General features: G+C 42.4%; 1 protein-coding gene across 12 annotated transcripts in view; it reads right to left on the bottom strand.

Annotated features, from left to right (window-relative positions):
* LOC126284740 (uncharacterized) overlaps window positions 1–27,146 on the bottom strand; it is a 624,884-nt gene that overhangs the window by 360,995 nt on the left and 236,743 nt on the right. Inside the window, exon 9 of one of the 12 annotated variants that reach the window (XM_049983880.1) lies at window positions 25,003–25,088. The exons of the other annotated variants lie outside the window; for them this stretch is intronic. The gene's annotated coding sequence lies outside the window, so the exon portion shown is untranslated. Of the gene's footprint in view, window positions 1–25,002; window positions 25,089–27,146 lie in introns of those variants that run through there. 12 annotated transcript variants of the gene reach the window in all.

The following is a 27,146-nucleotide window of genomic DNA, read 5'->3' as shown; positions in this document are numbered from 1 at the left end:
AGGATGTAGAAGCTTATCTCACTAGGGGTTCTGATAGATACTGCCTACAGGAAAATTAAAGAGACATTTGGAGAGAAGAGAACCACGTGTATGAATATCAAGAGCTCAGATGGCAGCCCAGTTCTAAGCAAAGACGGGAAGGCAGAAAGGTGGAAGGAGTATATAGAAGGTTTATACAAGGGCGATGTACTTGAGGACAATATTATGGAAATAGAAGAGGATGTAGATGAAGACGAAATGGGAGATACGATACTGCGTGAAGAGTTTGACAGAGCACTGAAAGACCTGAGTCGAAACAAGGCCCCCGGAGTAGACAACATTCCATTAGAACTACTGACGGCCTTGGGAGAGCCAGTCATGACAAAACTCTACCAGCTGGTCACCAAGATGTATGAGACAGGCGAAATACCCTCAGACTTCAAGAAGAATATAATAATTCCAATCCCAAAGAAAGCAGGTGCTGACAGATGTGAAAATTACCGAACTATCAGTTTAATAAGCCACGGCTGCAAAATACTAACACGAATTCTTTACAGACGAATGGAAAAACTGGTAGATGCAGACCTCGGGGAGGATCAGTTTGGATTCCGTCGAAATGTTGGAACACGTGAGGCAATACTGACCTTACGACTTATCTTAGAAGAAAGATTAAGAAAAGGCAAACCTACGTTTCTAGCATTTGTAGACTTAGAGAAAGCTTTTGACAATGTTGACTGGAATACTCTTTTTCAAATTCTAAAGGTGGCAGGGGTAAAATACAGGGAGCGAAAGGCTATTTATAATTTGTACAGAAACCAGATGGCAGTAATAAGAGTCGAGGGGCATGAAAGGGAAGCAGTGGTTGGGAAAGGAGTGAGACAGGGTTGTAGCCTCTCCCCGATGTTATTCAATCTGTATATTGAGCAAGCAGTAAAGGAAACAAAAGAAAAATATGGAGTAGGTATTAAAATTCATGGAGACGAAGTAAAAACTTTGAGGTTCGCCGATGACATTGTAATTCTGTCAGAGACGGCAAAGGACTTGGAAGAGCAGTTGAACGGAATGGACAGTGTCTTGAAAGGAGGATATAAGATGAACATTAACAAAAGCAAAACGAGGATAATGGAATGTAGTCAAATGAAATCGGGTGATGCTGAGGGAATTAGATTAGGAAATGAGACACTTAAAGTAGTAAAGGAGTTTTGCTATTTAGGAAGTAAAATAACTGATGATGGTCGAAGTAGAGAGGATATAAAATGTAGACTGGCAATGGCAAGGAAAGGGTTTCTGAAGAAGAGAAATTTGTTAACATCGAATATAGATTCATGTATCAGGAAGTCGTTTTTGAAAGTATTTGTTTGGAGTGTAGCCATGTATGGAAGTGAAACATGGACGATAACTAGTTTGGACAAGAAGAGAATAGAAGCTTTCGAAATGTGGTGCTACAGAAGAATACTGAAGATAAGGTGGATAGATCACGTAACTAATGAGGAGGTATTGAATAGGATTGGGGAGAAGAGAAGTTTGTGGCACAACTTGACTAGAAGAAGGGATCGGTTGGTAGGACATGTTTTGAGGCATCAAGGGATCACAAATTTAGCATTGGAGGGCAGCGTGGAGGGTAAAAATCGTAGAGGGAGACCGAGAGATGAGTACACTAAGCAGATTCAGAAGGATGTAGGTTGCAGTAGGTACTGGGAGATGAAGCAGCTTGCACAGGATAGAGTAGCATGGAGAGCTGCATCAAACCAGTCTCAGGACTGAAGACAACAACAACAACATCTTGGGAATAGCTCGTAAATTGCGTTTGACGTAACACGGACACCCCCCAAGCTGTTAAATATAATTAGACAGATAATATTACGCAGAGGGATGAATAGTTTTGTTCCCTAGTCTTCTTCTTTCGGTGCCTATCCGGTTGGGATGTTGGCGATGATGATGGCTATTTTTCTCTTGTTGTTAGCAAGACGGAATAGTTCTGTTGCAGACATACTGAACCAGCGTCTAAGGTTGTCAAACCAAGACATTCGTCTTCTTCCAGGACCTCTTTTGCTGTTGATTTTCCCTTTGAAGTATTCTTTGTAGCAATCATATCTATTTGTATTCCGTATGATATGTCCTACAAACAGCATAGTGAACGCATTATTGTGGCCAAGATAGATACGAAGCCCACACCTACTACAGTAGTACAAGTTTATATGCCAACTAGCTCTGCAGATGATGAAGAAATTGAAGAAATGTACGATGAAATAAAAGAAATTATTCAGATAGTGAAGGGAGACGAAAATTTAATAGTAATGGGTGACTGGAATTCGAGTGTAGGAAAAGGGAGAGAAGGAAACATAGTAGGTGAATATGGATTGGGGCTAAGAAATGAAAGAGGAAGCCGCCTAATAGAATTTTGCACAGAGCACAACTTAATCATAGCTAACACTTGGTTTAAGAATCATGAAAGAAGGTTGTATACGTGGAAGAACCCTGGAGATACTAAAAGGTATCAGATAGATTATATAATGGTAAGACAGAGATTTAGGAACCAGGTTTTAAGTTGTAAGACATTTCCAGGGGCAGATGTGGACTCTGACCACAATCTATTGGTTATGACCTGTAGATTAAAACTGAAGAAACTGCAAAAATGTGGGAAATTAAGGAGATGGGACCTGGATAAACTGAAAGAACCAGAGGTTGTACAGAGTTTCAAAGAGAGCATAAGGGAACAATTGACAGGAATAGGGGAAAGAAATACAGTAGAAGAAGAATGGGTAGCACTGAGGGATGTAGTAGTGAAGGCAGCAGAGGATAAAGTAGGTACAAAGACGAGGGCTGCTAGAAATCCTTGGGTAACAGAAGAAATATTGAATTTAATTGATGAAAGGAGAAAATATAAAAATGCAGTAAATGAAGCAGGCAAAAAGGAATACAAACGTCTCAAAAATGAGATCGACAGGAAGTGCAAAATGGCTAAACAGGGATGGCTAGAGGACAAATGTAAGGATGTAGAAGCTTATCTCACTAGGGGTAAGATAGATACTGCCTACAGGAAAATTAAAGAGACCTTTGGAGAGAAGAGAACCACGTGTATGAATATCAAGAGCTCAGATGGCAGCCCAGTTCTAAGCAAAGAAGGGAAGGCAGAAAGGTGGAAGGAGTATATAGAAGGTTTATACAAGGGCGATGTACTTGAGGACAATATTATGGAAATAGAAGAGGATGTAGATGAAGACGAAATGGGAGATACGATACTGCGTGAAGAGTTTGACAGAGCACTGAAAGACCTGAGTCGAAACAAGGCCCCCGGAGTAGACAACATTCCATTAGAACTACTGACGGCCTTGGGAGAGCCAGTCATGACAAAACTCTACCAGCTGGTGAGCAAGATGTATGAGACAGGCGAAATACCCTCAGACTTCAAGAAGAATATAATAATTCCAATCCCAAAGAAAGCAGGTGCTGACAGATGTGAAAATTACCGAACTATCAGTTTAATAAGCCACGGCTGCAAAATACTAACGCGAATTCTTTACAGACGAATGGAAAAACTGGTAGATGCAGACCTCGGGGAGGATCAGTTTGGATTCCGTCGAAATGTTGGAACACGTGAGGCAATACTGACCTTACGACTTATCTTAGAAGAAAGATTAAGAAAAGGCAAACCTACGTTTCTAGCATTTGTAGACTTAGAGAAAGCTTTTGACAATGTTGACTGGAATACTCTTTTTCAAATTCTAAAGGTGGCAGGGGTAAAATACAGGGAGCGAAAGGCTATTTATAATTTGTACAGAAACCAGATGGCAGTAATAAGAGTCGAGGGGCATGAAAGGGAAGCAGTGGTTGGGAAAGGAGTGAGACAGGGTTGTAGCCTCTCCCCGATGTTATTCAATCTGTATATTGAGCAAGCAGTAAAGGAAACAAAAGAAAAATTTGGAGTAGGTATTAAAATTCATGGAGACGAAGTAAAAACTTTGAGGTTCGCCGATGACATTGTAATTCTGTCAGAGACGGCAAAGGACTTGGAAGAGCAGTTGAACGGAATGGACAGTGTCTTGAAAGGAGGATATAAGATGAACATTAACAAAAGCAAAACGAGGATAATGGAATGTAGTCAAATTAAATCGGGTGATGCTGACGGAATTAGATTAGGAAATGAGACACTTAAAGTAGTAAAGGAGTTTTGCTATTTAGGAAGTAAAATAACTGATGATGGTCGAAGTAGGGAGGATATAAAATGTAGACTGGCAATGGCAAGGAAAGCTTTTCTGAAGAAGAGAAATTTGTTAACATCGAATATAGATTTATGTATCAGGAAGTCGTTTCTGAAAGTATTTGTGTGGAGTGTAGCCATGTATGGAAGTGAAACATGGACGATAACTAGTTTGGACAAGAAGAGAATAGAAGCTTTCGAAATGTGGTGCTACAGAAGAATACTGAAGGTAAGGTGGATAGATCACGTAACTAATGAGGAGGTATTGAATAGGATTGGGGAGAAGAGAAGTTTGTGGCACAACTTGACTAGAAGAAGGGATCGGTTGGTAGGACATGTTTTGAGGCATCAAGGGATCACAAATTTAGCATTGGAGGGCAGCGTGGAGGGTAAAAATCGTAGAGGGAGACCGAGAGATGAGTACACTAAGCAGATTCAGAAGGATGTAGGTTGCAGTAGGTACTGGGAGATGAAGCAGCTTGCACAGGATAGAGTAGCATGGAGAGCTGCATCAAACCAGTCTCAGGACTGAAGACAACAACAACAACATGATATGTCCTAGATATTGGACCTTTCGGCATGTTACCACGATGAATTTAAGTGTGTTCATTCTTCTAAAACCTTTACGTTTGTCACTCTATGGGTCCAAGGTATTCCTAGGATCCCATAAAGCCACAATTCAAAGGCCTCCAGCTTCTTCTCCGTGTTTTTATTTAAGGTCCATGTCTCTACCCCATATACGAAGACATAATATACACAGCAGTGCAAAAGTCTCATTATGGTTAGGGCTTCTGAAAACAGTACTCTTTTTCTGACACAGGCTTCTTGGTTTCCTATTGCATATCTTCATTTCCTTTCGAGTTATCCCAGTTTTCATTTATTATGGTTCCAAGGTTGTGTATTGTTTTACGCTTTCTATAGTTCTTTGGTTTATGAGTAAGTTTACTCTGTAATATTTTCCTTACTATCGACCATGAGTTTTGTCTTTGTGATGTTTATTTCATGCCCATACCGACTGTTAACTCTTACAGTTCTATCCTTTAATAATTGTAACGCTTGGATAGCGTCAGCAAATACAAGTGTATCATCAGCATATCGAATGTTAATCTTACTCCATTTATCGCAGTTCCTTCTTCTACTTTCTCCAGGGACAATATATATCCCTGACTTACTGCCTTGAGAATTTTGGCTGCTTCAGTGTGGTCTTCAACAATACTCGACACCGCTGTTTTCTTCCAGTACAGATTCTTGGTGATTCGAAGATCTCTTTCCTCCATCCCAATATTTGTCAAAATCTCCATCAATTTGTAGTGTTTTACTCTATCAAAGGCCTTCTGATAATCTATTAGGCGAACAAATACATTTTTATTTACATCTCTGAAACAATACTTATACACTGACAAAATTTTTCTCGTACCCGCGACATTAATAAACCCAAACTGATTGGGGGCTATCTGTTCCTCACATAGTCTATATATTCTTCTATGTATCAACCTCAAAAACAATTTAAATATATGGCTCATTAAGCTTATCGTACAATAATATCCGCATTGATTTCATTTGGCTTTTTGGGCAGAGTAATGAACTGTGATTTCAGCCAATCTGATGGAATGTTTCCAGAAACATGAATTTGATTGAAAATTTGGGTTAACCACTTTATATGACTTTCATCCATCAGTTTTAAGAACTCTGCTTCTACTTTATCGGGTCCCACAGCCATTCCGTTCTTCAGCTGATTGATGGCTGCTTAAACCTCTCCTTTTAGTATATCTGTGCCAACTATTTCATTTGCACTTGAATTAAAAGCATATTTATTGTCATTAATTAAATTTACTATATACTTTTTCCGTGAATTTTTCTTGTCTTCTAATTCCACCATCAAGTTCCCTCCTTGATTCATTAGTTTTCCACTGATGCTCTTCCTGTATTTCCCTTCTTTTTCTTTAACTTTCTTGTGTACATTGAAACTATCATATTTACTTTGATAAAATTCGATTTCTTCGCACTGCTCCACTTTTCATTTCCTTTTGCCTATCTTATCTTTCTTCTGACGTCCTTTTTTTATCTTCCTGTATTACGTTGGGTTTCCCTTATTTAATCTCCTTTCCTCCATTAGATTCAGTATCTCGAAAATTCGTAGTCGCTCGTGAATTTTACTAGGTATAGCAGTAGATATAAGGACATGTCAGGATTCCTATAACAGACTTTTAGGAATTCTGGAGAGAGCTAACTAGGTAAAGTACTGATAAGGATTCCATGTCCAGAAACGTACCGTTTGGATGTAAAATACGTTTGAAGATCGGATCACTGTCAAATCTCCGGTTGGACACGCAGCGAAGAAAAAGAGTTCTGATCTGTGTGCCCTACATGACCCCATGGCATGGGCAACGTTTCGAATGCTTGACGTAGGGTTTTCTCTGCAAAGTCGACAGATCGGTGAGTCCGTCGATCACCACAGCCAACCCCCCTAGTTGTAAACGGACAAGAGTATCTCGCGCCCGCATCTCGTGGTGGTGCGGTAGCGTACTCGCTTCCACGCCCGTGTTCCCGGGTTCGATTCCCGGCGGGGTGAGGGATTTTCTCTGCCTCGTGATGGCTGGGTGTTGTGTGATGTCCTTAGCTTAGTTAGGTTTAAGTAGTTCTAAGTTCTAAGGGACTGATGACCATAGATGTTAAGTTCCATAGTGCTCAGAGCCATTTGAACCATTTTCGAGTTTCTCGCAGCCGGTTCTGTAATTGGGAAAAATGGTATGTGACATCATAATTAGGGACTGACGATGGTGCTCTCCTATCAGCGTGTGTGAGTACTGAAAAGCATTAGATCTGAAAGTGATCCGATGTTCAAACTTGTTTTATATCCAAACGGTACTTTAACGGGCATGAACACCCTTGCCGCTACATTATCTACTGCCAAGGGAATGGTTCTATCCGACATGTCGAAACATGCCCTGAAATTTTTTATACCGGATTAATACACCAAAAGAAGGACCCTGTCAAAATTTTGGCTGCTAAGACGCACTGCAAGTACTCTTTTTTTATTTTTTTATTGTCCAATTCGTAGCTCACAAGGCGGTTGGAGACATGAATATCCCTATCGGAGCTGTAGCGGACTGCGCATAAAATGAGCCGGCGCCATTGTAATTTGTAATGCGAATTACAGGTTTTCGTTCATAGCTTCTCTGAAACAATTGTCTGCAGCTACTGTTCACTCAAATTTGCAACTAATTTAATATCCATGATAATTTCCAGTTGCTTTTGCGGTAGCGTAATTGTTAACAGTGGTGATGAAAAGGAATTAATGTTCATTGAGCTTAAAGCTTAATGTTAACCAGCGTGCAAACGCGGTTTTGCTAGTCGTGAACTGTATAAATGGAAGAAAGACACAAAGTCATAAATACGTGCTAAAATGAAAGATTATTCCGAGGATTACTTACAGGGTGGCCACAAAGTCCCGTTACCCACCATTAAATTCCTAAACTTAAATAAATAACATGAACAACAGTTCTTTAAAGTTTTCTTTGGATATAAACCATGTGGAACTACTCGTGAGAGGCAGTGCACCGTTACTGATGGAGATCTAAGAGATTGGACCCTCCAAATAACAACTGAGATCAACATTGTTGATTTAAAGCCTCCTTCGATCTGTTTAAACAGTTTAAAGAAATTTCATTCACATACAGGAAGACGCAAAACAACTAAGTTTACTGCGGGGAGGTGTTGAGGATGTGCCAATGTAGGCAAAGTCCGCTTTTATCCCCACTTCTGCTGTGTCCACCGTGATCAGTCAGGTTTCGCGAAAGACCTGCAAGCAAACTGCACTTTATCTATTCAAGGCGAAAAAACGAAGTCTCTTGTGCAGTTGATTAATGCTATGATATAATCATATACAACAATGACAGTAATAAGTATCACTGATTACTATCTCTGCAGCTATATATTTGTCAGATCTATTGAAATCTGGAAGAATGGGAAAGTATAATTTTTAACATTTCATTCGAAGTACACTCCTGGAAATTGAAATAAGAACACCGTGAATTCATTGTCCCAGGAAGGGGAAACTTTATTGACACATTCCTGGGGTCAGATACATCACATGATCACACTGACAGAACCACAGGCACATAGACACAGGCAACAGAGCATGCACAATGTCGGCACTAGTACAGTGTATATCCACCTTTCGCAGCAATGCAGGCTGCTATTCTCCCATGGAGACGATCGTAGAGATGCTGGATGTAGTCCTGTGGAACGGCTTGCCATGCCATTTCCACCTGGCGCCTCAGTTGGACCATCGTTCGTGCTGGACGTGCAGACCGCGTGAGACGACGCTTCATCCAGTCCCAAACATGCTCAATGGGGGACAGATCCGGAGATCTTGCTGGCCAGGGTAGTTGACTTACACCTTCTAGAGCACGTTGGGTGGCAGGGGATACATGCGGACGTGCATTGTCCTGTTGGAACAGCAAGTTCCCTTGCCGGTCTAGGAATGGTAGAACGATGGGTTCGATGACGGTTTGGATGTACCGTGCACTATTCAGTGTCCCGTCGACGATCACCAGAGGTGTACGGCCAGTGTAGGAGATCGCTCCCCACACCATGATGCCTGGTGTTGGCCCTGTGTGCCTCGGTCGTATGCAGTCCTGATTGTGGCGCTCACCTGCACGGCGCTAAACACGCATACGACCATCATTTGCACCAAGGCAGAAGCGACTCTCATCGCTGAAGACGACACGTCTCCATTCGTCCCTCCATTCACGCCTGTCGCGACACCACTGGAGGCGGGCTGCACGATGTTGGGGCGTGAGCGGAAGACGGCCTAACGGTGTGCGGGACCGTAGCCCAGCTTCATGGAGACGGTTGCGAATGGTCCTCGCCGATACCCCAGGAGCAACAGTGTCCCTAATTTGCTGGGAAGTGGCGGTGCGGTCCCCTACGGCACTGAGTAGGATCCTACAGTCTTGGCGTGCATCCGTGCGTCGCTGCGGTCCGGTCCCAGGTCGACGGGCACGTGCACCTTCCGCCGACCACTGGCGACAACATCGATGTACTGTGGAGACCTCACGCCCCACGTGTTGAGCAATTCGGCGGTACGTCCACCCGGCCTCCCGCATGCCCACTATACGCCCTCGCTCAAAGTCCGTCTACTGCACATACGGTTCACGTCCACGCTGTCGCGGCATGCTACCAGTGTTAAAGACTGCGATGGAGCTCCGTATGCCACGGCAAACTGGCTGACACTGACGGCGGCGGTGCACAAATGCTGCGCAGCTAGCGCCATTTGACGGCCAACACCGCAGTTCCTGGTGTGTCCGCTGTGCCGTGCGTGTGATCATTGCTTGTACAGCCCTCTCGCAGTGTCCGGAGCAAGTATGGTGTGTCTGACACACCGGTGTCAATGTGTTCTTTTTTCCATTTCCAGGAGTGTAGTTGCTTAAACAGTTTCAGAAATTAATTAATTGCTTTCGCTGGATTCTTGGCGTGGACATAACAATAAGATACTTTCTTTCAGGAGGACGACGAAAAGACTGTCAATATAATGCAGTTCCAGCCGGAACAACCATTGTTATTCTGGACAAAGAGTATTTTCTACTGTGGAAAGTATTTTTAAGGAAATTGTCGGGCAGTATAATTTCCGATAGCTCCATGTCGTTTGAAGTTCATCAGGAGAACTGTATCCTTACAATTTAAGTAATTTGTGCATTTCAGTTTGCATCGGTACATGTCACGAATTGCTTTAAGTACGCTAGTTATTCAGCACAATTAGGAGAGAAACGGCCAAGACCATTTTTTACGGCATCTCAATTCTCCGTAAGTAATATTAGTAATTATTGTGACGTGCCTGAAATAATTAATTTTTCTTTTACCAGGTGTGCCTTGTGTAAGCAAAATGTTTGTTTACTGCTATTCTAAAGACACTTTACTGTTACGACTACGGAGAATAAATTTCATTGTTACTAAAATATAAATTATTCAAAATTATCATAAAAACTGTGCTACAGCAATTGTTATAAAATTATGTATGTGTAAGAATCATTTCATTTCAATAAATTAAAGTCACCACTGATGGAAGTCGTCTGTAATGTAACGTCTACCACTGCCTTGATTTATTTTCTTCTGTTAGTCGAATTTGTAAGAATTAGATACGTAACGGTTTAGCTGTCGATACACTGCCTCTTATTCCAAATGTTAATGATACGTGAAATTTTTTGTATTGTTTAGGTGCTGCAGATTCACTTGTGTCATCTGTGTATTAGATGCGAGATCCGGGCTGTAGGGTGGATGCGGAAATATAGTCAAGTGAAGTTTTGTGAGCTGCCGCCAGGTGTGCTGATTTGTATAATGCAGGCATACTCAGCGAAGTCTCACAACAAATCCCGCACATTTTCATACGAAATGGGACGAGAAACAAAGTGTTGCATTACTTATTGAACGTCCCTCGTGATTCTTCCCCAGAAACCGTTCACTTAATCATGAGAAAACGCACTCCAGAGTTTGTGGCAAGAAGGCGGCTGCAATCCCGAAATTTCATGGAATACTTTGTGTACTGGGAAACTTTCAACAATCATATGAGAGAATGATTTGAAATACTGTGGTTCAAATGGCTCTGAGGACTATGGGTCTTAACATCTGAGGTCATCAGTCCCCTAGAACTTAGAACTACTTAAACCTAAGTAACCTAAGGACATCACACACATCCATGCCCCAGGCGGGATTCGAACCTGCGACCGTAGCGGTCCCGCGGTTCCAAACTGAAGCGCCTAGAACCGCACGGCCACACAGGCCGGCTTGAAATACTTTTCCTTTGCGCTTACACACGCGTTTGAAAACAGCATATAGTTCCTCTTACAAAAAGCGTAGTTGCCTCTGTATCTATACCGTATAAAGTAATGCAGCTAGGAAATACGTTTATCGCAGTAGCATACACCATAAAACAACAGAGACTGGTGCGAGAACCCCACATGGCGGCGTATATATTATTTGCAATAGCCCACTCCAACCGACATGCCTTTCAGTTTACGCTTACTTCTTCGTTACTTCTGTGAAAAATTTGAACGCCAATATTAACATACGCTATGTCATTGTATTTCCCGTTTCAAGAGCTTTCAGATAGCAGCCCCTGTTAATAAATTTCGATAAGAATATCGCGCTAGTATGATTCGGTTCGCTTTAATAAACTGGCACGTAAAACTCCGTCTAAAAATTATTTTCCTTGTAACGACAAACAAAGCGACACTTCCTGTTGGCACTGGGCATCAAGTGAAAGACGTTATGAGCAATAGTTGATCGGAATAACTCCAGCTATGCACTTCAAAAACGAAATTGCAAATATCTGTCGAAACAGAATAAGTGAAGAGTAAGTATTTTCTATGTGCGTCGAACAGAAGAATATATTATTATTGTATTAACTGAAAGATTGTATGAGCTATTATTTCAAGTAGTAATGTAATAAGAAGAACTGGAGCCCACCTGTGTACTTCGATCCGATTAACGCAACATGGACACGGTCAAGATTCTGTAGGTGGATACAGCGATCGGACATAATATTATTAATTGGTAAGCATAAATATACCACAAGAGAAAGACTATTTCATTTATATGGAACTAATATGAAAGGATTCTTTACCCGTTTACAGGCATAGCCCAGATTATTGCGCTTGTCCTAGTGCCGAAAAATTAATCTAATTAATTCAATATAGCAAGAATTATTTCTTATTATTATTAATTTTTTTATCATGTTGTACTGGGTTCGATTCCCGGCGGGGCTAGGATTTTCCCTGCCTCGAGATGACTGGGTGTTGTTGTGTCGTCTTCATTCTCATCATTCATCCCCGTTACGGTCGGAGGAAGGCAATGGCAAACCACCTACGCTGGGACATAGCCTCGTCGGCAGTGCGGGTCTCCCGTATCATCCCTTAAGCTCCTCGGAGTATGGGACCTCATCAACATCACTTTCTGTGTCTGGTCTGCTTATTTGTACACACAATATTCTTATTAGTTACTGTTGCTCGATAAATACTTCGTTTAGATTAACTGTATTATATTTAAAGAAATTTTTTATGTCCTATGTAGCATTCAAAACTGTTTCTTATTGACCGGTTACCTTCAGATTTGTAAGATTATGCATTTTATTCTTCATCTAACATTGTTACTTTTGCTCTAATGACCTAGTTGTCGACGGGACGTTAAACACTAATTGTTACTTTTGTTAGACATTACAAATGAGGAAATCGCAGTTAATCATTTACTTGCGTTTAAAATTTTTTTTGGTTGTACGTCATATTCCATCGGGCGTTCATTACTTATCCCATGTTAATATTTTAGCGGAAAGTATATTGCACATTCCACACAGGTTTGTCAAAAATAAAATTACAAACGGTGTTGTCACAAGTAAAAATACACACAGCTTGAATGTACCTTGCGGAACTAGTGATGTCTACATACGTAGCATTTTTTTAATGCTTTTCAGTTGTTAAGATTTACAATATGTAGTAAAACCGCACGTTTGTGCCAATTTTGACAGTTAAATGACGAATGAAGTACATCACGGAAACTTCTCACTAGAAATACATACTGCATTGATGTCTGGAAATAACTGCAGCCACTAGAAGGCTCTTTAGAACCTGTTCATACTTTCATTTCCTTTACATATAAAATTGCAAGATTTCTAATATAAATAGTTTTTAACAGTATAACATCTAAGAACTGTATTGATTGTTATGTGATAAGTGCTTTTATATTTCTGTAATTTACCTCAAAAACTTCTTATTCTTATGTTAGCAAGGCATAAGTAATGAACACACACTGGAACACCACGTAAAGCCAAAACCTTTTTAAAGGTATGTGAATGTATAATTTGCATTTCCTCATTTGCAATGTCTATCAAAAATTATGATGGTAGATGAAGTAAATGCTTCAAATGGCTCTGAGCACTATGGGACTTAACTTCTGAGGTCATCAGTCTCCTAGAACTTAGAACTACTTAAACCTAACTAACCTAAGGACATCACACACATCCATGCCCAAGGCAGGATTAGAACCTGCTTGGTTCCAGACTGTAGCACCTAGAACCGCTCGGCCACTCCGTCCGGCGTAGATGAAGTATATGTAAATACATAATGTTACATATCTGAAGGTAACAGTCTAAATCTGTCAGTTTAGAACGCTATCTTGGCTATAAAAAATTTCTTTAAAGTACATACCAATCGCTCCTCCTAATTTCTTATTATGAGAAATTTAGATAATTGTAGGTTATGAACAGTAGTGATACTATTCAGCATGACTTGAAGTTATAAAATAATCTTTAAGTGAGAAACATGCCGATGTGCACTTCTTAACTGATCTAGCTGTCTGTTTCGGTTAAAATAAATGCTAGAATGGTTCCTTCGCTATTGATGCACACGACTTCCTTTCAGGTACTTGTCCAATCCAAGACGGTGATCCGTATTTACTGGCACGTCAGCTATGGAAAGTTCTATTCGGATCTTCTTCCTTCGATTTTAGCTTGTTATCTAGATGATCCTCAAAGACTGCTAAGACATGACTGACTATTCACTTCGAGCAAAATGAAATATGTGTTTGAAATATTCGTGTATTTCTTGTTAAAAAACAGTTGCGGTGGTTTATTAATTTTTTGAAATGATGTTAATGGATCTAGGCAAGGCTATAACAGTTGAAAGCTAAAGGAAAGTAAAAAAATGGAAAATCAATACGTAATTCAAAGGCCTCTTTCAAAAGGTACCTACCTTAGTTGTCGTTAAGGACGAATTGCTCTAATTATTTTTGATTACGCATAGGAGATGCTTGTTTAATAAGGCATGTAGTGAAACAGCGGCGCAGAATTTGAATTTCTAAAGCAGAAGAGGGAGCCAGCGAATGTTATGGTGCGCGCCTGGGGCCATAAGAAATACGCGACCGCTTCTATCAGTTAATATGCCCGCCTCCGGCTGCCTTCCCCATTCATTGGATGTCACGTCACCAGCAGAGATTGAATTCGATATGCGCCAGCTACGACGTGCCTTTCTTACATATATATATACGCCGGCGCATTATACACTTCGCCTCCAGAAATATCAGCGCACGAGAAATCTGCGGCGGATTTAAAATGTATTTCCTACGTGATATATCACGTTTCCCGTCTGCTGAGATCGGTAAAAGGTTCCATTACGAAACAAAACACAAATGTCATTTGCAAATGCTTTTCCCCGAGCGCTTGCGAATATTGCGCTCCATCTGTTTCGTGCAGCCAGATGTGTATGATCTCAATTATTTTCTACCACGCATAAAAGGCAAACAAAGAAATAAAAAAGAAACAGCGGTGAAAAATAAAAACAGAACACACAATCTGATTTTTTTCAGGTTGGAACAAAAGAGAAATTATTAGCGAATGCGAACGTCCCACAGTTCTATATTTTGCACTGTACACTGATATCCATGCGTGTTCTAGAGGTAGTCAGCGGTGTTAAGACAACTAAATCCAAGTTAAACAAAATGCTGCTCAATTTCCAAGAAATTTTGTTTTCATATTGCAGTTACTCTATGTCATTCATGCCGGACAACTGTTAACTAATGAATGGGAATTTAACCTTAGTGTGGTATTTCATTTAACCTTTAATTGTTAACATGGCACCGCGCGACCGCTACTGTCGCAGGTTCGAATCCTGCCTCGGGCATGGATGTGTGTGATGTCCTTAGGTTAGTTAGGTTTAGGTAGTTCTAAGTTCTAGGGGACTGATGACCTCAGAAGTTAAGTCCCATAGTGCTCAGAGCCATTTGAACCATTTTTGATAATAGAATTGGAAGGAAAAATCAGCATTGGCCGTATTTTGTTGTTTTATTGTCAGAAAAATCGATTTTCGGTCTTTTAGTGACCATCCTCAGTGCTGTAATATACAATTAAAATTGGTAGGCACTGGTATCAAGCAATAAACACAAACGTAGAGCGATCACATGAACTGAGACCGCGGCGATACATTACATTTGTTTATGTTACGGGTCAGTTGCCACTCCATACACCAAGTGCCTATCCGCTGCAGATCTTCCTGCATTTCGCTGCAATTCCTTTTCACGTCGGAAGTATTCATGCCATGTTAAGACAGTAGCAGAATCGACTGAAAGACGTGAAGGCGCAACCACCGAGGCTCACCCCGTTTACAAGAATATTTTACAGTAAGACAGAGCTTGGTCAAAAATATCGAAGCACCGCGAGAAACCCATGCTTGAACATAAATTCAAATGCTAATCAAGCCCACAATCTACGCCGTTGCATATGAATACGAACGGCACCTGTGTACAAATACGTTGCAAATGTCACTCGCAGTCAAACAGTGTTCCCTATAGTTGTGAGTGCATTGTGTCAGAGTTAAACGATTTCGAACGTGGGCAAACTGTTGGTGCTAGCATAGTGAGTGGTTCTGTAAACATGTTAGAAAAACTGGTTCAAATGGCTCTAAGCACTATGGGACTTAACATCTGAGGTCACCAGTCCCCTAGACTTAGAACTACTTAAACCTAACTAACCTAAGGACACCACACACACCCATGCTCGAGGCAGGATTCGAACCTGCGACCGTAACAGCAGCGCGGAACAGGACTGAATCGCCTAGAACCGCTCGGCCACAGTGGCCGGCAAACATGGTAACGAAGGCACCTAGTCGAAGATTTACACTGAGGTGAAATACTTCATACGATACTTTCTAATATCGTGTCGAACCTCCTTTTCCGGCGTAATGCAGCAGCTCGACGTAGCATGGGCTCAAAAAGTCGTTGCAATTCTCCTACAGAAAAATTGAGCCATGCTGCCTCTACAGCCGTCCATAATGGCAAAAGTGTTGCTGTTGCAGGGCTTTGTGTGCGAACTGACTTCTCGTTTATGTCCCATTAAATGTTCGATGGCATTGATGTCGGGCGATCTGGGTGTCCAAATCATTCACTCGAAGTATTCGTGATGTTCTACAAACCAGTCGCGAACATGGCGCACGACGTCATTCCATTGTTTGCGAATGGATGAAAATGGTCTCCAAGTAGCCGAATATAACTATTTCAAGTGAGTGATCGGTTCAGTTCGACAAGAGGACCCAGTCCATTCCATGTAAGGTACACCTCACCATTATGGACCTACCACCAGCTTGCGCAGTGTCTCGTTGACAACTTGGGTCCATGTGTTCGTGGTGTCTGCGTCAAACTCACAGTCGCATGTGAGTGGCTCGAAGACTTCTTAAGTAACAGAACCAAGCGTTTTCCTCGATGGTGAGTATCCATCGGAGGTGAAGGTGTCATCTGGAGTGCCCCAGGGAAGTGTGGTAGGTCAGCTATTGTTTCCTATCTACATAATAAATGATCTTTTGGATAGGATGGATAGAAATGTGCGGCTGTTTGCTGATGATGCTGTGGTGTACGGGAAGGTGTTGTCGTTGAGTGAATGTTGGAGGATACAAGATGACTTGGACTAGATTTGAGATTGGTGTAAAGAATTGCAGCTAACGGTAAATATAGATAAATGTAAATTAATGCAGATGAATAGGAAAAAGAATCCCGTAATGCTTGAATACTCGATTAGTAATGTAGCTCTTGACACAATCACGTCGATTAAATATTTGGGCGTAACATTGCAGAGCGATATGAAGTGGGACAAGCATGTAATGGCAGTTGTGGGGAAGGCGGATAGTCGTCTTCGGTTCATGGCTAGAATTTTGGGAAGATGTGGTTCATCTGTAAAGGAGACCGCTTGTAAAACACTAATACGACCTATTCTTGAGTACTGCTCGAGCGTTTGGGATCCCTATCAGGTCGGATTGAGGGAGGACATAGAAGCAATTCCGAGGCGGGCTGCTAGGTTTGTTACTGGTAGGTTTCATCATCACGCAAGTGTTACGGAAATGCTTTAGGAACTCGGGTGGGAGTCTCTAGAGGAAAGGAGGCGTTCTTTTCGTGAATCGCTACTGAGGAAATTTGGAGAACCAGCATTCGAGGCTGACTGCAGTACAATTTTCGCCAACTTACAATTCGCGGAAAGACCACAAAGATAAGATAATGGAGATTAGGGCTCGTACAGAGGCATAAAGGCAGTCATTTTTCCCTCGTTCTGTTTGGGAGTGGAACGGAGAGAAGATGCTAGTTGTGGTACGAGGAGGGAGAGAAGATGCTAGTTGTGGTATGAGGTACCCCCCACTACGCACCGTGTGGTGGATTGCGGAGTATGTATGTAGATGAAGATGTAGCTCTTACAAACTGAAATCGGAACTGATATGACCGGACCACGGTGTTCCAGTTGCCTACAATCCAACTGGTATGGTCACGAGCCCAGGAGAAGTGCTGCAGTCGATGTCCGGGGTACGTACGTTCGGCGTTACGTCCCACATTGATATCTGCGTTTATTTCACGCGGTGCTGCTTGTCTGTTAGGACTGACTACTCTACGCAAAAGCCGTTCCTCTCTGTCGTTAAGTGAAGGCCGTCGGCCTCTGCATTATACGTGGTGAGAGGTAATGTTTGAAATCTAATATTCTCGGCACACTCTTGACACTGTGTATCTCGGAATGTTGGTTTCCTAACGATTTCCGATAGCTTCAAGTACCATCCCCTGTTCAAAGTCTGATAATTTCTGCCGTGCAGCCATAATCGCGTCGGAAGCCTTTTCATATGAATCACCTGAGTGCAAATGGCAGCTCTGCCAACGCACTGGCGTTACTACCGCTACTTTCGTATGTGGACATCGTTATCTCATGACTTCCGTCACCTCAGGGCATACAGCATACAGGGAAAGCGGAAAAAATATCATCCTCTAAGGCACAGAGCAGAAGACACCGTATGTTTAGTGGTCGTGACAGACAGTCATTGATGAGGAATGTGACGAAGGACAACAGCAGCAAAAGTCACTGCAGAATCAATTGTAGCTATCGCGAATGCAGTCAAAAAAAAAAAAAAGAATGGCGGGGTGAGCTGCTGGAATTCCAAAGCCACGCATCAGTGATGCAAATGACCGTAACAGGAAAACATGATGCCGAAGCCATAAGACTCTGGACTATGGAGCGATGGAAGAAGGTCATATGGTGGAAGGGCCTCGTTTCATAATTTCCAACCTCTGGCCGAGTTTACATCCCAAGAGTGAAAGACTATGAGGGTTCGGTGAAGATTTGAGCAGTCATATCGTGGAATTCCAGAAGCATCTCTGCAAAGTCGCATCGCTATGTGGGATCAGAGGACCATTTTTGCTGATCAGGTCCATCCCATGGTACAATATTTGTTCCTCAATGATGATGATGAAGCCGTATTCCAGGACGACAGATTTCCAGTTCGCAGAGCTCGTATCTTCCAGGACTGTTTTGTGATCACGAGAATGAATTGTCGCATCTCCCCTGGGCACCACAGTAACCAGATCACAATATTATTGGCCTTTGTGCTCCCCTTTGGAGAGAAGGGTACGTGATAAGGGTCCACGACCATCATCGCCTGCCAAACTTGCAACTATTTTGCAGGAAGAATGGTTTAAGGGACCCGTATTTGTTCATTCTGAGACGACCACTATTAGGCGTGGTAATGTGTTGCGTTTTTGGTGTTTCCATATTTTTTCTCCAACCCTTGTGTTTTCTGTTACACTCTTAATATGAATTTATGTGTCATGGAAGTAAGTTTTATAGTGTCGTGAACGCTTATATCAGAAATACCAACTTAGGAGCATCTCTGACAACGTAAGTATGATAAGTAATTTCTCTTTCCATCGAGAATACCCCCACCACCTGTCTGAACTGGTCCCACTTGGCAAGCGTAATGAATTCCTCTCAGGGCGAGTAGGTCTTACTCTACCATTAGCGTTCACACACAATGCATCAAGAGCCATATACAAGTTGTACATGAAGTCCGGGAACATTTTCAATTATTTATTGCAGTAGAACCAAACGTTGTACATATATCATTTTGAAGTTTTTTTCATGTATACTGCCATATTGTAGTTGCTAAGTTTTTTTAATGTATACTGCCATACTGTAGTTTGGTAATTTGGCTATAGTCACCACTAGTCGCGAACATGGCGAGTTCACATGCGAGAGCACTTCGCCAAGAGCACTGTCCTACTTGGACGTGTTGCAGCAATGGCTGATGCCTCAAATGCAGATAGACTCTCCGTTCATCTTTCAGCAGGATGGGGCTCCATCCAGTTTTCATCGTGAAGTTCGTGGCTACCAGAACACGGAGCTGCTGCATCGATGGATCGGCCTTGCTACAGAAGGGGACAGCTGTTTCATGAAATGGACTCCTCGGTAACCAGATCTCACTCCGTGTGACTTTTTTCTGTGGGGACACATTGAAGAACTGGTGTATGTACCACCCCTACCACGTGATTTAGCAGAGCTCCGGGACAGAATACGAGAAGTGACTGCCACAGTCGACGATGCCATGCTGGGACGGGTATGGCAAGGATTCGATTAGCGTATTAACGTCTGCCGGGTCACTCATGATTTGCATATCGAATGTTTGTAAGAAAAACTTTCCGAGATTCCCTTCAAAATGCAATATGCGTGACATCTGCCCAATGTTTAGCTCTTGTGCAATAAATAATTGGAAGTATTCCCAGACTTTATGTACACCCTGTATTTTGTTGGTTCAGAGACCCACAGGGATAGGTTCAGCTGCCTTATCGGGTGTTTTCTTCGACCGTATCAGTGCCTTTTGAATCTGATATGTGAAAAGTGTGACGTAAATGTAACTACTGGCCATTAAAATTGCTACACCAAGAAGAAATGCAGATGATAATAGGGTAGTCATTGGACAAATCTATTATACTAGAGCTAACATGTGATTACATTTTCACGCAATTTGGGCGCATAGATCCTGAGAAATCAGTACCCAGAACAACCACCTCTGGCCGTAATAACGACCTTGATACGCCTGGACATTGAGTCAAACAGAGCTTGGATGGCATGTACAGGTACAGCTGCCCATGCAGATTCAACACTATATCACAGTTCATCAAGAGTAGTGACTGGCGTATTGTGACGAGCCACTTGCTGGGCCACAATTGACCAGGCATTTTTAATTGGTGAGAGATGTGGAGAATGTGCTGGCCATGGCAGCAGTCGAACAGTTTCTGTATCCAGACAGGTTCGTACAGGACCTACAACGTGCGGTCGTGCATTATCCTGCTGAAATGTAGGGTTTCGTAGGGATCGAATGAAGGGTAGAGCCACGGGTCGTAACACATCTGAAATGTAACGTTCACTGTTCAAAGCGCCGTCAATGCGAACAAGAGGTGACCGAGACGTGTAACCAATGGCACCCCATACCGTCACGCCGGGTGATACGCCACTATGGCGATGACGAATTCACGCTTCCAATGTGCGTTCTCCGCGATGTCGCCAAACACAGATGCGACCATCATGATGCTGTAGACAGAACCTGGTTCATCCGAAAAAATGACGTTTTGCCATTCGCGCACCCAGGTTCGTTGTGGAATACACCATCGCAGGCTCTCCTGTCTGTGATGCAGCGTCGAGGGTAACCACAGCCATGGTCTCCGAGCTGATAGTCCATGCTGTTGGAAACGTCGTCGAACTGTTCGTGCAGATGGTTGTTGACTCAGGAATCGAGACGTGGTGCGGAGATCCGTTACAGCCATGCGGATAAGATATGTGTCGTCTCGACCACTAGTGATACGAGGATGTTGGGATCCAGCATGGCGTTCCGTATTACCCTCCTGAACCCACTGATTCCATATTCTGCTAATAGTCATTGGATCTCGACCAACGCGAGCAGCATTGTCGCGATACGATAAACCGCAATCGCGAAAGGCTACAATCCGACCTTTATCAAAGTCGGAAACGTGATGATACGTATTTATCCTCCTTACACGAGGCATCACAACAACGTTTCACCAAGCAACGCATGTCAACTGCTGTTTGTGTATGAGAAATCGGTTGGAAACTTCCCTCATGTCAGCACGTTGTAGGTGTCGCCACCGGCGCCAACCTTGTGTGAATGCTCTGAAAAGCTAATAATTTGCATATCAGAGCGTCTTCTTCCTGGCGGTTAAATGTCGCGTCTGTAGCAAGTAATTTTCGTGGTGTAGCCGTTTTAATGGCCAGTAGTGAATATGTTGAGCATGTGTGTAGTGTGGTGTCGCGTGTGTCTTGCCTGGTGATGAGAAACGGCGGAAGGTGAAACCTGGGGCCGGCGCAAAGTCTTCACCTCTGGAGAAGCATCAAGGGAACAGCCCGGCTCGACGTCCACATCCGATTGACAGATCATCGTCGACAATGTCACATCCCCTCACTTCGGGAGACAAGGTGGAGAGGTTTGGAATTTAATGACGAACGTTGGTGCAAAGACTGTTCGTGAAAATTTCTTCCACCAGCAGGATTCGAACCAGTTACCTCATCATGTGCAGCACCGTACAAACGTGCATAGTGAGATATTTTTATGGGGTGGATTAAACCTCCCTTATACCCATCCTTAACCTCTCCAAATTTGTCTTTTTCGGCGGGTTTCTATAACATAGTTCCTTCTTCCAGTTATTAAAAGTCTTCTTCAAAACATTAAAATTTTCGTAGAAGAAATTAAAAATGTTTTTAGGAGAAATTAAACTTTTCTTATAGATAAAAATAAAACTGCAGAATGAGAGTTTTCATTCTGCAGCGGGTAGCTCAGTTGGTAGAGCACTTGCCCGCGAAAGGTCCCGAGTTAATAGTCTCGGTCCGGCACACAGTTTTAATCTGCCAGGAAGTTTCAAAAATAAAACTAGTCTTCATATAAATTAAAGTACATTTAAGAAAAAATTACTGTATTATTTTTGGTAAAAACCTTTTTCTGTTGGAAAAACTAGTAACTCTTCATCGAATTTTTTAAAATATTTTCTTAGAGGGTTTAAGACATTGCTTCTGAAAAAATCTAAAAAAGTCTTTGGAAAGAACTGACAACTCTTCTTTGGAAGAAAACTAGAAAGGAGACAGAAATAAAGACTCTTCTTTGTGTAAACTGTGGCGGAACCAGAAAAGAGGAAAATCGAAGCGTTTGAGTTTTGGTGTTACAGAAAGATGTCGAAAATTAGCGGAATTCATAAGATATGAAATGTGGAGATTGTAAGAAACGACGAAAAAAAGGAATATTTTGAAAACGCTGATAAGAAGAGAAGTCGGGATGAGAGGATGAGAGGCATCATGGAATAGCTTCCATGGCACTTGAGGAAGCTGTAGAGGGTAAAAACTGAGAGGATGACAGAGATTAGAATACGTCGCACAAATAATTGTGGACGTTGTGTATTAACTGCAGCTCTGAGATGAAGACGTTGATGCAGAAGAGGAAGCCGGGAGCGACCGTCTCGAACCTATCCTAACCCAAAAATAACAATAATAGTAACCATTTAACGAATATCTGTAGTAGTGCTATTCGTTAAAGAAATATGCTCTCCAAAAGTTGACTTACTTTCCACTTAAATATCACGGACGTACACTACTTATGCACGAAGAACACGAGCTTCGTCAAACTATGTTACGTACAGTAACCAGTAACATCCATCGTGAGTTCCTGCAAGCAGAGACCACCTTAGACGATGAATTGTCCCATTCGTAAGCAGTAAATTATAGGATTATACACACGTGAATGCTTGTGACCGGTGTGTGTGTGTGTGTGTGTGTGTGTGTGTGTGTGTGTTTGTGTGTGTGTGTGTGTGTAATGTTCCCAGACTTGGTCTGCCGCAACACGCTCTGCCGGCTGCTCCTGTTTCACCAACAGCATGCATTACTGTAACTGATTACTGTCCGCAGAGTTAAGGAAGAAGCACTCTTTGAAATCACCCAAACGAAACTCGGGTAAAATTGTTCGACTATTGCGACTAGAAAAACCATACGTAAATGTGGGCTGCACTGTTCGCAGTTTATAATAATTCGTAAGTTAAATTTTATTTCTTGTTGTGCTCTAAGAACATTTGATACCCACTAAAAATCTCACCTGATGGATACAGTTTTGAAACTGTCGCTTTTTCTTCATTCCCATTTCCAGCTTTCTGTGTCGGTTTGCGGATCAAGGACTTTCACCGTTATCTGTCTCTTCACCACTCCTCTCCTTCGGCAACTACATTTCGTGGTTCCCTCTTCTCTTCTCTACGGACTCCCTCATTGTATCTGCCTATACCTTTTTGGGACTTCCTCTTTGTCTTTCCACGTAACTTTTCACAAGATCTTTTTTGCACAATCTCTCCTCCCATTCTCATCGTATGTGCAATACCACTTCAGTTTTGTTATTTCTACCTGGTCCTGAAGTTTCCAGATCCCCGTTCCTTTCCTGATCAATTTACTTCTGATTTACCCTTCCGTGTAATGCCTTCGACACCTCGCAAAAATTTCATCTCTGCTGCCTACAATCTGTTCTCTTCCCATTTTGATGTAGTCCATGTACCACTTACATATGGCAGTGTGGGTTCACAAGGTTGAACATAGAACTCTTTTCGCATTCATTTGGGATGTCTCTGTCCCACAGAATACTCCTTACATTCTGGTAGAAGCTGTTTGCTTATATTGCTTTTCCAAGTTCCCCAGGTATCTGGGCATCATTAATCATCAAGTATTTGATCAAATTGAAAAGAAAGTCAGTCATCTTTCTCATTCCTTCGTTCCTACCCCTTGTTATCACCATTGTTTTTCTCTTCCCTCATTCCAATTATCAGTTGATTCTATACACTATGCGCCTTTGCACTTCCATCTCGTCCTCATTCAATATCACCATGTCACCCATAAAATCTTATTTTGTTCCATCTCTTGCTAATAATCTGCTTAATATTCTTATGAAACTTCTCCAAAATTACGATTAATAATATGGGTGACAGCACCTTTCTCTGCTACAAATCCGTTCGCGTTCAAACCATTTTATTTACCCTATATTGGTCTACACTAACAACATTTTTATACTGCCTTTTTGTAAGAAAAAGAAGGTATTTATCTTTAACCTTGTCTAACACTGATATTTCACGTAAAAATCATCAAGTCAGCATGTGCTAACGTCTCCAGAAAACCGCTGCGGGGAAAATGGTTATTGAACTCCACGTTATACATTCACAAAACTATTCATCCACATATTCCAGACGGAGCACTTGTATCCGAAATCTCGATAAAATATGCTTCAACGTGATTGCAAACGTTTGGAAGCGAATTTACTGTTCACTAAGCACAATCCAGAAACACATCCGATACGATCACAACAAACTATCCCCCAACAATTCTTACGCTGTCAGTTGCGGCGACTTTGTTTCAAATTTTAGAATGGTAAAGCCAAAATGCATTCGACTTCCCATGTATGGTAAGCGCCGTTTACAAATTTATCCCGCCAAATGGGATATATGCAAGGCGGTGTGACATAACGTGCTAACAGCCAGACTCAGTCTCGGCTTACGCTCGGTTTATCAAGCTCCTCCACTGCATACATTGCGCCGCAGCATCTGCTACTGACGGATGCAAATTTCCCCGTCAACTTCCAGTCACAACAAAGTTGTGTGCCTCCCTGCAGCTCTCGTATGCTTACTTCAGACCACATGCTTTGACTCGTCTATGCAGTGTAAAATGCTCGTTCTTCTTCTTAATCATTTTCATCGTTATCGTCGTCGTCGTCGGCTTCACGACCACCACCATCTTCGGCATCCTTTCAGGTAATAGACCAATTAGCCAGTTACGGTCTCCTTACATCTCTTGCATCGTTCACCCAGTGATCTATTTCGTCAGGGTAAATTATTTAGAATTTGTTGTTACAGTTTGTAGTGTTTTATTCTTCTAATATGATGCAAGCCAATTTTATATACGTTCTTGAACGTAATGTGTTGCTTGTAAGTGTACAGATATTGATACCGCTGCTATGTATCTAATGTTAACCTTATCAATCCCGTTTGGACCGAAGATCACATCTCATGCAGGAAGTGGGTGAGCTTTTGGGGCCTGAAAAAAAAGGTGCATAAGTAGGTAATGTGCACAGTGGCTTGAAGATTTAATTTTTATGGACGTATGATACAATAAAATCAGCATTGCCTACAAACTGTTACGTTCCAAAAGGCTTATGCGTAGTATGTTTAGTGAGGAACGTACGTTGAAAAAGGTAGTTTCAGTTGGAAAGCACATGTGTCACATGAGCACAGAGAGGTTATGACTGTGATGCTGTCAGTAAATAATTTGATGCTGAGTCAAAAAGACAGCAAACAACAGGTCTTGCAAAAGAACAGTAAAACACGACCGGACATCTTACAGGTTGTTGCCTTAAGACCTTTAGTTGTGGATTTATTAAGTTCGTGCTATAGCAGAATATATCCTAAAGTTCTCCTTACAAATTTCAATTTATCTTGATTTAGAAGTGTCCTTGGTTGGTTGGGTGGTTGGTTTGGGGAAGGAGACCAGACAGCGTGGTCAACGGTCTCATCGGATTAGGGAAGGATGGGGAAGGAAGTCGGCCGTGCCCTTTGAGAGGAACCATCCCGGCATTTGCCTGGAGTGATTTAGGGAAATCACGGAAAACCTAAATCAGGATGTCCGGACGCGGGATTGAACCATCGTCCTCCCGAATGCGAGTCCAGTGTGCTAGCCACTGCGCCACCTCGCTCGGTAGAAGTGACCTTGTCGTGCTAAAACTGTATATGCTGTTAATCTTATTTGCTCTCTGCCTTTTTTTTAATATTGACTAACGATTCTGAGTGCTCTATTGTAATTTTGTTTTCTGAGCTATGTACCTGCGCCGTAATTCATAACAACGTGGGAACTCTGTTGTAGCCGTAATTGGTCTGCTGCTAATATTTCGGTGGTAAACCGCTCTGCCATCTTCAGGGTGATCCGTAAGACTGATACTAACGTGGTCGCATCCACCTTACTTACCGCTAGAGGAAGGCAGAGGCACATGTGTACAAGGCTAGTACTAGCGGAAAGTAAGGTGGGCGACAGAATACCGTCAGCCCTTACGGCTCGCTCCGAAGATGGGTCGACAGTTTATAGCCTAAATACACTGAAGCGCCAGAGAAACTGGTATAGGCATGCGTATTTGAAACAGGCAGAACATGGCGCTGCGGTCGCCAACGCGTATGTAAAACGACAAGTGTCTGGCGCAGTTGTCAGATCGGTTATTGCTGCCACAGTGGCACATTATCAAGATTTAAGTGAGTTTGAACGTGATTTTATAGTCGACGCATGAGCGAAGGGGCACAGCATCTCCGTGGTAGCGATGAAATCTGGATTTTCCGGTAAGACCATTTCACGAGTATACCGTGAATATCAGGAATCCGGCAAAACATCAAATGTCCGAGATCGCTGCGTCCGGAAAAAGATCCTGCAAGATCGGCACCAATGACAACTGAAGAGAATCGTTCAACGTGACAGAAGTGCAAACCTTCGGCAAATTGCTGCAGATTTAAATGTTGGGCCATCAACAAGTGTTAGCGTGTGAACCATTCAACGAAACTTTGTCGATGTAGACTTCGGAACCGAAGGCCCACTCGTGCACCCTTGATGACTGCACGACACAAAGCTTTACGTCTCGCGTGAGCCCGCCAGCCCGATATTGGACTGTTGGTGACTGGAAATATGTTTCCTGGCCGGACGAGTCTCGTTTCAAATTGCATCAAGCAGATGGACGTGTACGGGTATGGAGGCAACCTCATGAATCCATGGATCCTGCATGTCAACAGGGGACTGTTCAAGCTGTTGGAGGCTCTATTATGATGTGGGGCGTGTGCAGTTGGAGTGATATGGTGCCCCTCGTACGTCTAGATACGACTCTGACAGGTGACACGTACGTAAGCATCATGTCTGATCACGTGCATCCATTCATGTCCATTGTGCATTGTACACTGGGCTTGGGAAATTCCAGCAGGGCAATGAGACACCCCAACCGTCCATAATTGCTGCAGAATGGCTCCAGGAGCACACTACCGAGTTGAAACACTACCGCTGGCCACCAAACTCCCCAGACATAAACATTATAGAGCGTATCTGGGATATTTTGCAATGTGCTGT

The sequence above is a fragment of the Schistocerca gregaria genome, chromosome 8 (assembly GCF_023897955.1).
Source record: "Schistocerca gregaria isolate iqSchGreg1 chromosome 8, iqSchGreg1.2, whole genome shotgun sequence".
Taxonomy (NCBI): Eukaryota; Metazoa; Arthropoda; class Insecta; order Orthoptera; family Acrididae; genus Schistocerca; species Schistocerca gregaria.
Note: the sequence above shows the minus strand (reverse complement) of the source record. Positions and strands in the feature narration are given on the sequence as shown.